General features: G+C 41.3%; 1 protein-coding gene across 3 annotated transcripts in view; it reads left to right on the forward strand.

The window, feature by feature from the left end:
• Positions 1–4,720: 4,720 nt before the first annotated feature.
• Positions 4,721–16,795, forward strand: part of LOC122930319 (norrin cystine knot growth factor NDP) — a 152,147-nt gene continuing 140,072 nt past the window's right edge. For 2 of the 3 annotated variants that reach the window (XM_044283599.1, XM_044283598.1), the window contains exon 1: positions 11,456–11,685. The gene's annotated coding sequence lies outside the window, so the exon portion shown is untranslated. Of the gene's footprint in view, positions 4,763–11,455; positions 11,686–16,795 lie in introns of those variants that run through there. The other variant, XM_044283600.1, reaches the window with a different exon arrangement.

A 16,795-nucleotide genomic window follows, 5' to 3' on the forward strand; every position in this document is an offset into this window, starting at 1 on the left:
GTGGCAGACATATGGATTTCTGCAAGTTTCATTCACATAATTGGAACAGTTTCAGAAATGTCTGGAACACATCTGTCACCTATGAAATTAGCCTTAGGGTACTTGCACACGTCCTAAATATTTGTTCTGAAAAACCGCAGCATAATACAGTATAAGCAACGCGTATGAGATTACACAAATCTCATGTACACTTTGCTTTTTTCTGTGTGAAAATTAACCCGACGTTCAGATTTAGAAACTCACAGCATGTCAGTTCTTTGTGCAATTTTATTGTGCTGCAAATCCACATCAAATTGACAAAAAAAAATTGCAAGTAACACATTAGGATTTTGGAGCAGAAACACATAGGGGGTTATTTATAACCAGATATACGCCACTTTAATGATGTAGATCTGGCGCAGATTCAAGACATACCGGAGCCCATTATACTTAAAGGGGTATTCCGGTTACCAAAAATATAACTTAAGTTTTACACTAATTCATCATCAATAATTACCTAATATAATGTAAATTTCACCTATTTACCGTTCAGTAGTTATAAAAGTAGTTTCTTCTTCTGCTACCCACTGTGTTTCCTCATAAATTACCATGGCATCGACCTGTAGTTCTGAGCCTTTGGTAGGTCGAGCATGCCCAGTGTGTTGCTATCAATTCCCTAGCTAAATGTCTTGTGAAACAAAGGGAGTATTAGTGTGCTGGTGATTAATGAGTAGAGTGGGTGTTACCGGACTGTGATATCAGGCAGCCAATCAATTAACATCAACAGTCACATCAGGAAAGATAGGGATTGTGGGGATTGTAGTCTTTGAAGTTTTGTGAGGGAAGATCAGGCACCATGATACTCTCCGTGTATTGCAGGCTCACATAGGAGCTAGACAAATAGATAGCAAGGTAAAATGAAACTCTGGTTATATGTATAGGTAGGTCTTCTGGTTGGGTCACAGCTTGCAGCTTTGCAATTGCAGAAAAGAATAGGCAGTTCTATGGGGGTGCCGGCCGGGTGTATTGCGGATCTGCAATTTACAGATCTGCAATGCACTACGAACGTCTAAATGGACCCTTAATGTTTTTTTTCCGAAAATTAAGTTACTTTACTGGAATACCCCTTTAAAGAGGACCAGTTTTTACTTTATAAAAGCAATACCTCACACTGTAGCCCATGTTCGCTAGGTGTCATATCACACATTTTTTTCATGATATGCTCCTCCGCTGCGCCGCTGTGCCCCTCGTTCTGTTTAGGCACCCTGTATGCTAATAAATAGCATCGGAACAGGGAGGAGGAGACATCAGATTTGCTCAGTGGGCATCTCTTCTATCTGGCTGTGGCGCTGTTCAATCACAGCGGAGTGCGTCACAGCGAGGGAGAAGGTGAGCTGTTTTTTCTCAATGGCTTTGACGCGCTCTACTGTGATTGGACAGCGCCACAGCCAGATAGAAGAGATGCCCACTGAGAAAAGCTAATGTCTCCTCCTCCCTGCTCCGATGCTATTAATTAGCATTCAGGGCACCTAAACAGAACGAGAGGCACAGCGGCGCAACGGAGGAGAATATAATGAAAAAAATCAGCGATATGACATCTAGGGAACATTGGCTACAGTGTGAGGTATCGCTTTTATAAAGTATAAACTGGAGAAACGTCCTCTTTAAGTGCCAGATGTGGTGAATTCTGGCAGGCTGTTCTCTGCCGGAATTCAAACCGGAGATGTGAAAGTAGCCTTAGATAGAACATAACAGCATTCTCAAAGCTCTAAATGCTAAATCTATGTATAAATTAATACATGTATAACATTTGACATGGTAAATATGAGGTTCTGTGCAAAGATATTTTGATCAAAAAATATATGAGCCCACCTACCCAGACAAAGTGACCTAATTCTAGGCAGAACACTACTTACTCTATTTGCAATCAAGCATCCAATGAGAGGTATGCAAACTCAACTTTACTGTATGTATCACCTAAATTGAAGCAGCTTGTGGAATATGTGCGATAATAGGAGTGCATTCAGGATTGGGGGGCGGCCACACCTCCAAATATGTACTACTAAGGCCTCTTTCACACTTGCGTTGTCCGGATCCGGCGTGTACTCCACTTGCCGGAATTACACACCAGATCCGGAAAAACGCAAGTGAACTGAAAGCATTTGAAGACGGATCCGTCTTCAAAATGCTTTCAGTGTTACTATGGCAGCCAGGACGCTATTAAAGTCCTGGTTACCATAGTAGGAGCGGGGAGCGGGGGAGCGGTATACTTACAGTCCGCGCGGCTCCCGGGGCGCTCCAGAGTGACGTCAGAGCGCCCCATGCGCATGGATGACGTGCCATGCGATCACGTCATCCTTGTGCGTGGAGTGCCCTGACGTCACTCTGGAGCGCCCGGGGAGCCGCACGGACGGTAAGTATGCTGCTCCCCGCTCCCCACTACACTTTACCATGGCTGCCAGGACTTTAGCGTCTTGGCAGCCATGGTAACCATTCAGAAAAAGCTAAACGTCGGATCCGGCAATGCGCCAAAACGACGTTTAGCTTAAGGCCGGATCCGGATCAATGCCTTTCAATGGGCATTAATTCCGGATCCAGCCTTGCGGCAAGTCTTCAGGATTTTTGGCAGCATGCTGCGGTATTTCCTCCGGCCAAAAAACGTTCCGTTCCGGAACTGAAGACATCCTGATGCATCCTGAACGGATTTCACTCAATTCAGAATGCATTAGGATAAAACTGATCAGGATTCTTCCGGCATAGAGCCCCGACGACGGAACTCTATGCCGGAAGAAAAGAACGCAGGTGTGAAAGAGCCCTAAGAAAAAAAACAGACACAAATAAGATAAACACATCCTGCACGATATGATCAATAAATATCCAGATATACATGGCCCCAATTACAGAAAGACAGAACAAAACAGCACTCTGAAAACTCTAAAAGAAAAATCTATACATAAACTAATACCACATTTGATATGATAAATAAATATGAGGTTTTAGGTAAATAGATTTTGATCAATGGTATCAACTTAGACTAGACAGGTCTAAAGAAGTCAAAAAGATAGAAAGCACCACTCAATGAACAAAAACTCCAGGAGCAAAAGAAAAATGCTTGTGTGTTCTGCATTACATATTTCCTCTAGACCTTCAGCTGACATCTGGAGTGGGTGTTTTTGTAGCAAAAAAAACACTGCAAAAAAAATCCAGATTCAAAAGAAGCCACAAAAATCGTGAGGGCAGAATAATTCCACTAAAAACTACATGTGAAGGCGCCTTTTACACAACAATATTTTTCGTTCGCATCTGATCCACACTTTTTGTGGGACAGATGTGGAGCATTTCATTTCCACGGGGCCGCAAAAAATGCGGACAGCACACCGCGTGCAAGATTAGGCATTGTTACAACGAAACCGCCAACACGGATGCAACATTGATGTCATCTATATTTTGTGGAACCTTAAGGGCTCATGCACACAGGGTGCTATCTATCCGTATTTCTTTAAACTAATATAAAAACGGGGGACACACTAGAATGTAACAGAGTGCTGGTCACTGGTCCTAGATAGAAGGTACAAACTACAAATTGGCGTGGTATTAAAAAGCAGGAAGTGCTCAACCCCATACGCATTGGTGCATTTATACCCGGGGGGGGGGGGGGCAGATCCTGAACTTGTGGCCTGTTGCTAATAGCAATCCCCAGCAAAAATGCATAAAATGGAGGATGCCTGCAGCGGACCACAAGTACCACAATGGACATCCTACACAGGATAGCAATTGTGTGTATGTGATAAGCAGTCAAAATAACATAACAAAAACAAAGACAGGTGCACTCTGCGGTCTTACTAACCCTCATACTGGTGTAAAATTGAGAATTAGCCAACATATCCTGCTTGGAGGACATGTCTGAGCCTGAGCACCGCGTCAAGGTTTCTCAAGTAACTCCCAGATAGAAGGACTATAAAAACAGACTACACATCAGTTATGTAAAAATACATGACCATCTTTATTGAACACCACAAGCTTCATTGTATATTGCGTATAGTACAGTTATTGTATACAGTAAATAAATATTTTATTTTTGTGGTATTTAATAAAGATTGTCATATATTTTTACATATTTGATGTGCAAATTTTAGAACATGTCCTATTCTGATCGTTTTTTGTGGACAAGAATAGACATTTCTATGGATGGGAGTGAGAAATGGAAGATAAATGTATTTGGCGGATCTGTGGATTACACCCCAAAATACAGATACAGTAATGTGCAGGAGGCCTAAAGGAGGAACAAGAAGGCAACTATCAACTTCATAAATGCCAATAAATATAAGGAATATTATGTGCTGAAAACAAGGGGGGGGGGGGGGGGTGACTCTTTTTCTTCTGTATCTATCTAGTATACATTACACACAGGAAACAGGGTACTGCTAATTACTGCTTTTATCCTAAACTCTCACAAGTAAGTCCGAGACATTAGCTGGGAGGATTTACTTGAGACCAGCACTTAAACAGCATTCCTCTCTAGTTTATACCCTGCACATTATGAGGCTCATAAACATGTGAATCTAGTTTGTGGTTATTTCAGCAAATTGTGTTTAGTGATTTCCCAGATAAGGAGGGCTTCATGTTTCCCTGGTACTCCCATTTGCTGCTCTTCTGATTGATATATGACTGTAATGGCTCTTGTCCATCTGACATTTAAGTAACCCACTCTCTTCTGCTCTAACTACAGCTCCAACATATTGTCTGCGATCCATGCAAGACAGGGGAAGGAAGAAGGAGAGAAGTGAGTGACCCGAACAGGGACTGAGATTACGGGGAGAGGAGATGGAGGGGAATAGGGAGATAAACGGAGAAAAGGGAGTAGAGGGAGATTAGAGGCAGGAAATTAGGGAGAGAGTGACAGCGGAGGAAATGAAGAAGAGAGGGAGGAGAGAATTACATTAGCAGAGTGAGGAAATTAAGGACAGAAAGATGAGAGAGAAAATGAGTGAGAGAATTTTGGCATGATAGGACAGGAGTGGAATGTTTGCCATGGAGAGAGGGCTAGGGGATATGTGTGTGTGTGTGTGTATATATATATATATATATATATATATATATATATTTATATTTATTTTGTATGATGATATAAGTTATGTTAACCCTTAGAGCAGGCAGCAGCAACTCCCAGAATCCTCCTTTCACTTCTATGACAGTCACAAGAACAGCCAAATAGGTGTGCATGCTGGGAGTTGTAGTTTCACAGCAGCTGGAGTGCCGAAGGTTGCTGATTCCCGGTCTTAAAGGTCATGCACGTGACAAAGCTGTGTGCACGGAGCCGGCATCTCCAATTGACTTTCGCTATAGATATCTTAAAGGTTGTACAATATAGCAAATTGACCTCTGCATAATTATTAATCATCACCATGATGGAATATAATATATTTGTTTATTGGCAGAACTGGAAGCTATAGGTCTGCATGACAGACCTGTGTCACACGTGTTACTAAATTCTCCCCTTGAACACTAAGAATAGTGGGAATACTTCCATACTATAACATGCAGTGCACAATGCCACAATTTAATGTCTCACTGTCTGCATGAAGTCTAAAATGTGTGTGTGTATATATTATATATATATATATATATATATATATATATATATATATATATATATATATATATATATATATATAGAGAGAGAGAGATGTCGATGGCAATGAGAACGAAAACATTATTTGTTAAGGGTACTTTCACACTAGCGTTTTTCTTTTCCTGAATTGAGTTCCGTTCTAGGGGCTCAATACCGGAAAAGAACTGATCGGTTTTATCCTAATGCATTCTGAATAGAGAGAAATCCGTTCAGGATGCATCAGGATGTCTTCAGTTCAGTCTTTTTGCCTTTTCAGGATGGAGATAATACCGCAGCATGCTGCGGTTTTATCTCCATCCAAAAATCCGGAACACTTGCCAAAATGCCGGATCCGTCATTTTTTCCCATTGACATGCATTAATGCCGAATCCGGCCCTGAGTGTTGCGGCATAACGGATCCGGCATGCTCAGACAGCAAAAAAGTGAAAAATAATAATAATGCCGGATCCGTTTTTCCAGATGACACCGGAGAGACTGATCCGGCATTTCAATACATTTGTCTTACGAATCAGGATCCTGATCCGTCTGGCAAATGCCATCAGTTTGCATACGTTTTGACGGATCCGGCAGGCAGTTCCGGTGACAGAACTGCCTGCCGGAATCCTCTACCACAAGTGTGAAAGTACCCTAACACGGCTGATTGCATTATGAGCACTTGGAAACAATGATAATTAGAAATATAGTTTATGTAGCTTTATTTATAAAGATTAGAACCTGTTTTTAAGGGCTCATGCACACAAACCCATTTTCTTTCCGTTACCGTTCCGTTTTTTTGTGTGGACCGTAGGCGGAACCATTTATTTCAATGGGTCCGCAAAAACAACGAAAGGTACTCTGTGTGCATTCCGTTTCCATATTTCTGCTATGCAAAAATGTAGTGCATGTCCTATTATTGTCTGCAAATCACGGTTCAAGGCCCCATTCAAGTCAATGGGTCTGCAAAAATGCGGAACGCACATGGAACACATCCGTGTGTCATCCGTATTTCATCTGTATTTTACAGATCCATACTGTAGAAATGCTATGCCCAGCCCATATTGCTCATGTGTTTGGTGATTAATAAGTTACTGTTTCCGTTTCTGATCCGCAAAAAACGGATCGCATACGGAAACCATACGGGTATTTTTTGTGGATTAATGGAACGAAAAAGGACTTAAATCAGAGAAAAAAAAAACTCAGATACGGAACAACGGATCCATGAAAAACGGACCGCAAAACAACAACGTGGTAGAATATAAGAAAGTGCTGGACAGTGGAATGAAGGAAACAGAGTGCAAAGAGAGACTGGGAATAGAAGAAACAGAGTGCAAAGAGAGACTGGGAATAGAGGAAACAGAGTGCAAAGAGAGACTGGGAATAGAAGAAACAGAGTGCAAAGAGAGACTGGGAATAGAAGAAACAGAGTGCAAAGAGAGACTGGGAATAGAGGAAACAGAGTGCAAAGAGAGACTGGGAATAGAAGAAACAGAGTGCAAAGAGAGACTGGGAATAGAAGAAACAGAGTGCAAAGAGAGACTGGGAATAGAAGAAACAGAGTGCAAAGAGAGACTGGGAATAGAGGAAACAGAGTGCAAAGAGAGACTGGGAATAGAAGAAACAGAGTGCAAAGAGAGACTGGGAATAGAAGAAACAGAGTGCAAAGAGAGACTGGGAATAGAAGAAACAGAGTGCAAAGAGAGACTGGGAATAGAAGAAACAGAGTGCAAAGAGAGACTGGGAATAGAAGAAACAGAGTGCAAAGAGAGACTGGGAATAGAAGAAACAGAGTGCAAAGAGAGACTGGGAATAGAAGAAACAGAGTGCAAAGAGAGACTGGGAATAGAGGAAACAGAGTGCAAAGAGAGACTGGGAATAGAAGAAACAGAGTGCAAAGAGAGACTGGGAATAGAAGAAACAGAGTGCAAAGAGAGACTGGGAATAGAAGAAACAGAGTGCAAAGAGAGACTGGGAATAGAAGAAACAGAGTGCAAAGAGAGACTGGGAATAGAAGAAACAGAGTGCAAAGAGAGACTGGGAATAGAAGAAACAGAGTGCAAAGAGAGACTGGGAATAGAAGAAACAGAGAGAGTGTAGAGAGGGAAAGAAAGAAACATGGGGGAGCTTATCATTTGCAGTGGTTTTAGTGTCAGCTTTAAGTCTTTGCTTTGTGAGGTTGCGCCAAATTTAGGAAATAGTGCACAGTAATAATATATTTGGTGAATCTGCAATGTGGTGTATGTTTATTTCTGTAAAAGTACATCAAGGGGTTACCTGGCGTGGAGATGGACTTAAAGGTGTTCTAAGGGAGAGGCATTACCAGTAGAAAGAGGGAGGTGCTCATACCGCTTTACTGAGCACTAGTGAGACCTCATTTGGAGTATTGTGCTCAGTACTGGAGACCATATCTCCAGAAGGATATGGATACTTTGTAGAGAGTTCAGAGAAGAGCTACTAAACTGGTACATGGATTGTAGGATAAAACTTACCAGGAAAGATTAAAGGACCTTAACATGTATAGCTTGGAAGAAAGACAAGACAGAGGGGATATGATAGAAACTTTTACATACATAAAGGGAATGAACAAGGTAAAAGAGGAGAGAATATTTAAAAGAAGAAAAACTGCTACAAGAGGACATAGTTTTAAATTAGAGGGGCAAAGGTTTAAAAGTAATATCAGGAAGTATTACTTTACTGAGAGAGTAGTGGATGCATGGAATAGCCTTCCTGCAGAAGTGGTAGCTGCAAATACAGTGAAGGAGTTTAAGCATGCATGGGATAGGCATAAGGCCATCCTTCATATAAGATAGGGCCAGGGGCTATTCATAGTATTCAGTATATTGGGCAGACTAGATGGGCCAAATGGTTCTTATCTGCCGACACAGTCTATGTTTCTAATCGGAAATCCTGACCTACTTTTTACTTCACTTAAAAGTGGCCAAGCTCACCAAATGTTGCAAAAATATGGATCAAATGTTGCACGTGGGCATCACTTGTGGCTTTTTAAGTCACAAATCTGGTGTAGCAGATTTGATAAATGACCCCTCCATATAGTGATGAGCGGCAGGGGTCATATTCGAATGCATGATATTTTGCTAATATTTTGTAGAATATTCGTCATATATTCACGAATTCGTATATTCGTTATATTCTACATTTTTTTTTACGCAAAAAACTGCAAGGTAATACTACACGCTCAATACAGGCGTGGGTCAAAATAAATATATAGTACTATAGAATATAGTACTATATAAGCAACCTCAGCAGGGAGGAATCATGACTTCAGATGGAATAAAATTACTAATATTCTAAAAAACTAATATATAGCACTATATTCAATATAGTGCTATATTTTTGTTTTTTAGAATATTCAACATTTTTTTCCATCTGAAGTGAACACATGATTCCTACGTGCATCTTGCTTTTGGGCCAATGACGTCATTTGCCCACAAGCAAGAAGCAGGGAGGAATCCTGTGTTCAGATGGAAAAAATGACAAATATTCGATATAACGAATATATAGCACTATATTCAGGGCCGGTTCTAGGTGAAATGGGGCCCTGGGGCGGAAAACAATAAGGGCACCCCCCCCCCCCCCACGACACTTGCTGACTTTAACGTCGGTTGGCAGCAGCACATCTCTCCTTCCCTCCCCCCAAATGCACATTTCATCAGTCCAAACAGAAGCAGGGCGGGCTAGTACACTGCTGGCACTGGGATGGATGAGATGGTTCCTGGGATGGATCCGATCCAGTTTAATCAACCAATCTACCAATAACTGGCCCCCTCCCCCCAAAATGCACATTTCTCCAGTCCAACTGACTCCAAACAGAAGCAGGGCGGGCTAGTACACTGGCACGGGTGAGATGGTGCCTGGGATGGATCTGATCCAGTGAAATCAAGCAACCTACCAGACTGGGATGGATCCCGATCCAGTTTAATCAACCAACCAGTTACTGGTAGGTTGGTTGATTAAACTGGATCGGATCCATCCCAGGCACCATCTCACCCATCCCAGTGCCAGTATACTAGCCCACCCTGGTTCTGTTTGGACAGTCGGACTGGAGAAATTTGCATTGGGGGGGGGGCTATTACTGCCTTACTGGTCAGACTCCAGTCCAGTTTTAATTACATTACGGCAGCGCGGCGCCGTCTCCAGACCAGACCGCCGGGGCCACCCGGCGCCACAGGAACACAATAGAATTATATATATAGTAGTAGTTGCGGCCGGGCTGACGCTGGGGGCCCCTAAGGAGTCGGGGGCCCGGGGGCAATTTCCCCCCTTGCCTCTATGGTAGTGCCGGCCCTGACTATATTCTAAATAATCACAAATTCTCTAAGTGCCGATATTCGCGATTAAAATTTGTTATTCGAATATTCGCGCTGAACACTACCCCCATATAGTGTAGAGGGAGAAGAAAAAAAGAGTGTATCAAGATAGAGGGAGTGATAAGGGGAAACAGAGAGAGTGCAGTGAGAGAGAGACAGGGGAGAAAAAATAGAATATGTGGAGAGAGAGAGACAGAAATAACAGAAACAGAGAGAGTTGGGAGAGATAGTGAATAACAGAAACAAAGAATGTAGAGAGATAGAAGGAATGGAAGAAACAGAGTGCAGAGAGAGAGAAAGACAGGGAATAAAAGAAACCGAGTGAAGAGAGTGATACAGGGAATGAAAGATGCAGAGTTTAGAGAAAGATACAAGGAATGGAAGAGACAGAGTGTAGAGAGAGACAGGGAATGAAAGAAACAGAGAGAGCGTAGAGATAAAGAGAGAAGGAATGGAAGAAATGGAGTGTAGAGGGAGACAGTGAATGAAAGAGACAGAGAGAGTGTAGAGTGAGGGGATAACAGAAACAGAGAGAGTATTGGGATAGATGGGTAATGAAAGAAGCAGAGGGTGTAGAGAGAGAAATAGGGAATGGGACAAACAGAGTGTAAAGAGATAGTGAATGAAAGAAAAAGAGTGTAGAGAGAGACCGGGATTGAAAGAAACAGAGTATAGCGAGAGAGACATGAATGGAAGAAACAAAGAGAGTAGAGAGAGAAAAGGAATGAAAGAAAGAGTGTAGAGACAGAGACAAGAAATGACAGGAACAGAGGGAGGGTGTGTAGAGAGACAGGGAATGAAAAAAACTGAGTGTAGAGAGAAAGACAGGGAATAAAAGAAACAGAGTGTAGCTAGAGACAGGGAATGAAAGAAACAGAGAGCATAGAGAAAAAAAGAAAAAAAAACAGTGTAGAGAGAGAGAGAATAAAAGAAACAGAGTGTAGAGAGAGGGAGGGAGTGTGAGAGTACACTGATGTACTAATATATGACTTGTGAGTCAGGGAGAGACTGCTTATAAGTCAGGCGGCTGTGAGAGATTTGGAACATCTGTTAATTATAAAGTTGTACCCAAGCTGCCTGTACACTTGTGGTTCCAGTGAGCATGACCAGAGCCAGGCACCTCAGCTCTCCTGTGCCTCTCTCTCTCTGTAAAGTTCTATGGATGCCTCAGTGCCTGGTGGTTTTAGAGCAGCCTCTGAAGCTTCGCCTGCTAATTTCAATGAGCCTGTTCTCCTGTGATTACATATGTTCACTGATCTCCTGCACAGCATCTGCCGGGGATATCTGGGATGACAGGAACAATAGGCAAGAATTATTTCAAGCTACGTGTGTCATGCCGCGCGGCACCTCTTTTAATTTATACAATAATATTTATATTAATGTTAGAGAAGCTTTGTCATGGATTGAAGTGCACTGGTTATGGATTAGGAAGGATTTCATGGGGGTCTATGATTGGCTACTGGCTAGGAGGAAATATACGGTGTTTGTGTTGGCAGGACCTCAGACAAGTATATTTAGTAGTGGACTTAGTTACTGAGGCACAACAAATGTTCTAAGTGTGAACTAGGCAGCTAAGATGCAGAGCTGAGGGCACCGATGTTAGACAATGAGTGCTGGGCAAGAAGTCACATTTATCAGATTCTTTTTTTTTGTCTTTCCTATAGTGGACTAATACAAGATTTTTACAATATCTTTGGACTGCACATTTTTTTCCTACACTTGGATTAAGGATGGAAGTTAATACAGATTGTAAAGGATTTATTTGAAAAGGTAAGAAAATCTGCATTTAAAATACTGTATATGAACATTCTTAATGTAAAGCACTTAGTTTATATAAAGTCCATGGGTTATTAGTTACAGAAGAACTAATAGATGCATTATTTATCTGTAATTTAGCTTTACAATAAAATGAAATAATAATAATAAAAATTGTAATAGTCTTTTTTTATTGATTTAGTTTAGCAAGAGTGCAGTATTTAATACCCTTTTATATTTTATTTATACAAGTGGTGGACAGTGCATAACGTAAGACATGTACAGTAAGTTGTTTTATAAGTACATATAGTTTGTAGCCCTATTATTTATTAATATAGAGCCATCATTCTCTATGGTGCTTTACGATGTGGTACCGAAAGCCTAATATACTTAGAAATCACACAATGAAAAAACATGTTTCTAAGAGAAAGATAACGCATCACAGCAGATAGCTTATAGAAGTTTACAATCCAAAGAGATTGAGGGATAAAGATGATAAGGGAGGGGGGGGGGTGTCGCTGTTTTTAGGCTGGTAGTATGTGCTTAGATCTGAATGGGGTATCAGGAAAATAACACAGCCCTAGTGGTTAACCCTACATAAAGTGGACTGCAATAATACATTGAACCTTCCATCAAGCACACAGCAGCGATCATTCATATTTATGGCTAGTGAGTGTCAAGTGGACAGCTTACATCGACCAGAACATTTGAGGGGTTCTACAGTTTTTAGTAAATATCTGAGAATGTGAACTGTACATTTTGTTAAAATATGGTCTCTGTGATCAGATGTCCACTGGGTGCAGAGGGGGTCTTCTTACTCACTCTCCTGTGGAAGGGGAGGGTGAGTACTTTGCAGTCTATACTAGTATCTTATCTTAATAAACAGCATTAAGGTCATGTATATAAATAAGGCTAGATTCCCATCTGCAGTGGCGGTTCTGCCAGGAGCCGTAGATGCAGATTCCAGTATGATCCCTCAGGTGCTGGTAGGGTCTGTCAGATGCCTGATCCAGCGATTTTGGTTTTCTGTTCTAATGCGGGATCAGAAAACTGGAATTTCTCAACAAAGGTAAACCTTGCCTTAGTTATATTCTCACAGAGGTCTCTGAGCATCGTCATCTACGCTCCAGTGATTGTGAGCTATGAAATTCGTTGTCTTACATTACTCTTATATGCCATCTAATTGATAGTAGGAAGCTGGACCATAGTGCAACTGCACTCATGTCACATACGGCATGCCCACCCCTGCATCTTTATACACATTGGCATTTCAACTATTTAAAGGGGTTGATTGAGTCCTTTTTTCCCCTCTTGGTGCTCACTTGAAGTTTGCAGTGTAATGACATTAGTGAATCTGTGTCCTGTGATGTCACCACCTCAATCCCGCATACAGATCACATGGTTTGTAAGCTGATATACAAGACATCACTGGTGACGTTCCATTACAGTGGGTCGTTGCTCTGCAGTGGGGAATGCACATGCGTGGGGCTATCTGTGCAGGAGCGCTGGTCAGGAGATGGAGGGAGGAGCCTTGCATGCTGCCTACAGAGCGCAAGGCTTCATGGGAAGTGTAGTCAAAAAAACAACAAACTGGATTGTGGCTGCTGGTAATTGAAGATTTTATTTGATATTCATGAGCTCTAAATAAGCACTATTAGAATGTGTAAAAGTCCTTTAAGGGTACTTTCACACTAGCATTTAAGTTTTCCGGTATTTATTTCCGTCATAGGGGCTCAATACCGGGGCTCAAAAATACGCTTCAGCTTTGTCCCGATTCATTGTCAATGGGGAAAAAACTGAACAGAACAAAATGCTCCAAAATGCATTCCGTTCCGTTTAGTTGCGTTCCCAGACCGGAGAGCAAACCGCAACATGTTGTATTTTGCTTTCCGTCCTGGGAAAATGATGATCCCAATGCAAGTCAATGGGGACGGATCTGTTTTCTCTGCCACAATCTGCCACAATAGAAAACGGATCCGTCCCCCATTGACTTTCAATGGAGTTAATGACAGATCCGTCTTGGCAATGTTAAAGGTAATACAACCGGATCTGTTCTTAACGGATGCAGACGGTTGTATTATCAGTAACGGAAGCGTTTTTGCTGAACTCTGCCTGATCCAGCAAAAACACTAATGTGAAAGTAGCCTAAGTCGACAGTGCTGGTGATACAGTAGTCTGCTGTCTCTGCTATCCCAGTTATATTTTGTGTATGTTCTATACAAACCAGTGCACAATATGAATATATAGGTAAAATGATTCATACTTGAATATAATAAGAATTATAATTGCTCTAAAATATAAAAAATACTACTGCCAATTTGTGTCGCTGTATAGCTGCTATGTAGACCTAAGTTACTCCATGGTTAGAGTCAGCAAACAAGCCCTTCGTAGTCTGGTCATACAGTCCCATGCTCCCTTTCACCTATCCCCCGGGCTGACATGAGCTAATTTGCATATTTGGTCCCATGGAGCATTGCATGAAAAATAAGTCTCCATCATGTACACTGCTGTGTCTCTTCAATGGGAAACAGTACCCCCAAACCATCAACTATATCTTCACTTTTCATTCTAGACTCATTGCAACAGATAAAGAAAAATCAGTGCAAAGGTGGACATGCCCTTTAAGGCTGTCTGCAAATGATGAAAATCACAAAGTGAAAGATGAATGATGGAACATTGGATTGAATGTCACCTGCCTGTAGAATGCTTTGTAAATAATAATGTTGAATTCACAGACCCAGACAAAGGCATTAACATTAGGGCACTGGCAAGATCGGTGCTAAATACTTTTGCCCTTCCATTGGATGCTTAAATTGTGATGATCCCTAGATAAAAGGGCAGCTGTAGTTAGATTACCCCTGCCTCCCTGTGGGTGATCAGCTCTCCTGGATTTTCCACAGTTCTCCAAATGAGTGTTGTCAGAGAGCGCGGTCTGGTCTGATTCTGATCAGCTGTTATTTCCTTTTTATGTATGTGAGAGTGTGGAACATATTAACATTTCTGTATAAACATGTGCTATGTTTGGAATCCCCCTCACGCCCCACCTCTAACTGAGCAGAACAATAAAGGAGAAGGTTATGAGCCCTCAGAACAGCTGGCTGTGCATGCCCAACATTGACCCGCTTCTCTGATGGGCAGCACTTCAATCACTTCCACTGTAGCTGCATGCTTAATGCGCCTCCCGGCATTGTTTATTTTCTTTGCTTCTCTTACAAGCTTTGGAGAGGTATTAATGGGGAATTATTTACATGGCCTCTTCAATCTAAATGACTGGTGCTCAAAATGATGCTAAACAGTTTTATGTTACTTTGGGTCATTAAATCAAGCACACATGTGCAATGTATCTATTATCTATCTATTCATATTATCTATCTATCTATCCTATCCTATCTATTTATCTATCCTATCCTTTCTATCTATCTATCTATCCTTTCTATCTATCTCAGGATCAACTTGCAGGATAACGGGCTGAACTGGATGGACAAATGTCTTTTTTCATCCTTACAAACTATGTTTCTATCTATCTATCTATCTTCTGTCCTATTTTTCATTCAGTCTGTCTGTCTATCTATCCATTTATCCAAAAACGAGGCAGCACTCCAGATATCAGTGAAAAGGTGGTGGACCTGCTATATTCACTAATGCAGCCCATCATAATGAGGCATTTGTCAAGCCTCATTTTTGGAATACTATCTAGATTTCTATTGGATCTTTATCCTGGGATCCTGAGGAATTGAACCCACAATCACTAGTGACTGTGCTGCTCTCTTCTGTGTTTTTTATTTCTGTATCCATTATGACACAGTGAGAGGTTTTGTCTGGGAAAACAGGTATTTTCCTCCCAGCATGTGCTGCTGGGCTGATTTACAGCCAGGTGAGGTCAAATACCAGACCAGATTTTAAGTGCCGATCGTGGTTTTGGCAGCACCTGGCTGTCCTTAAATAGGCAGCTGGGCTCAGAAAACAGGTCTCTGTGTTGGGATCTGGGAGCCTTGTGTCTGGATGAAGGCTTGCTACCTGTTTGGCGTGAAAATAGGTTGGTGCTGCTATGGTGAAGGACTCTTTGAGGCAGAATTGCTGCATTGTGTGAATTACCACCAACACCGCAAGGTGACTTTTTGCTTGATTATGACTGCTTGTTTTGTCACTTGCCTGAAGTGTGAATAAACACTGAACTGTTTGATCCAAAGAACTTGTTGTTGCCTCTATACTGCGTCCGCTAATCCTGTCTACCAGAGCGAAACCCCACACCATCTATTTAATCTATTTTTTGTCATCTATCTATATATCTATTTTTCATTCAGTCCATCTATCTTATATTTATCCATCTATTTCGTCTATCTATTTTTCATTATCTGTCTATCTATCCATCCATCCATCCATCACAGATTCATGGCATGTTTCCTTATTTTTAAGTTTCTTTTTTTTTGTGGGTGGCCATTTTTAGTGCTGTGAAATTCGGCCTTGTAGTATAGATGCCTTGGCATGGATTTGAATCTGACAATGGCAACATCTGCTTGGAATTTGTATGTTCTTCCCATATTCACATGGTCTCCCCTGAGACTCCCAAACTATACTTAGATTAATTGTTTCCTATGAAATTGACCCTAGCATATGTGCCTGAGACATGGAAATTAGCTTGTTAAACATACTAGGGACAGAGAGAGATATGAGTGAATACATGCTGTGAAAAGGTGCTGCAAAGTAAGGTACAGCTACATAAAAAAAAAAAATGTTATCTGCAGATATATAAATGCTATATGTCTGTACATGCTCTGTATATGACACTTCTGCTGTGGTTTTTGCAGCAGATTTTCACAGGTTGAAATCTGCAGCAGAATTTGTTCTAAAATCCGTATGTGAGTTTAATGTTTTATCAATGACACCTATGAAGAGCTACAAATTCTATTGCTGTTTCTGAAAATTAACTATTGTTTTCCTTATAACTTTCTATGGAAAGTAATGTTAAATAAACCTTTGTATTTTAATTTAAGTTTGTAGATTTTTCAAATTTCAGCGGATATTTTCTCTTCCTCTTATGTGTATAGGTGCACAAACTTTTCCCAATGAAAGCAGTAGCTAGACAGGTTGATCTTTAACATTCTGATCTTTTGTCTCCTCCACT

This window comes from Bufo gargarizans, chromosome 3 (assembly GCF_014858855.1).
Source record: "Bufo gargarizans isolate SCDJY-AF-19 chromosome 3, ASM1485885v1, whole genome shotgun sequence".
Lineage (NCBI taxonomy): Eukaryota > Metazoa > Chordata > Amphibia > Anura > Bufonidae > Bufo > Bufo gargarizans.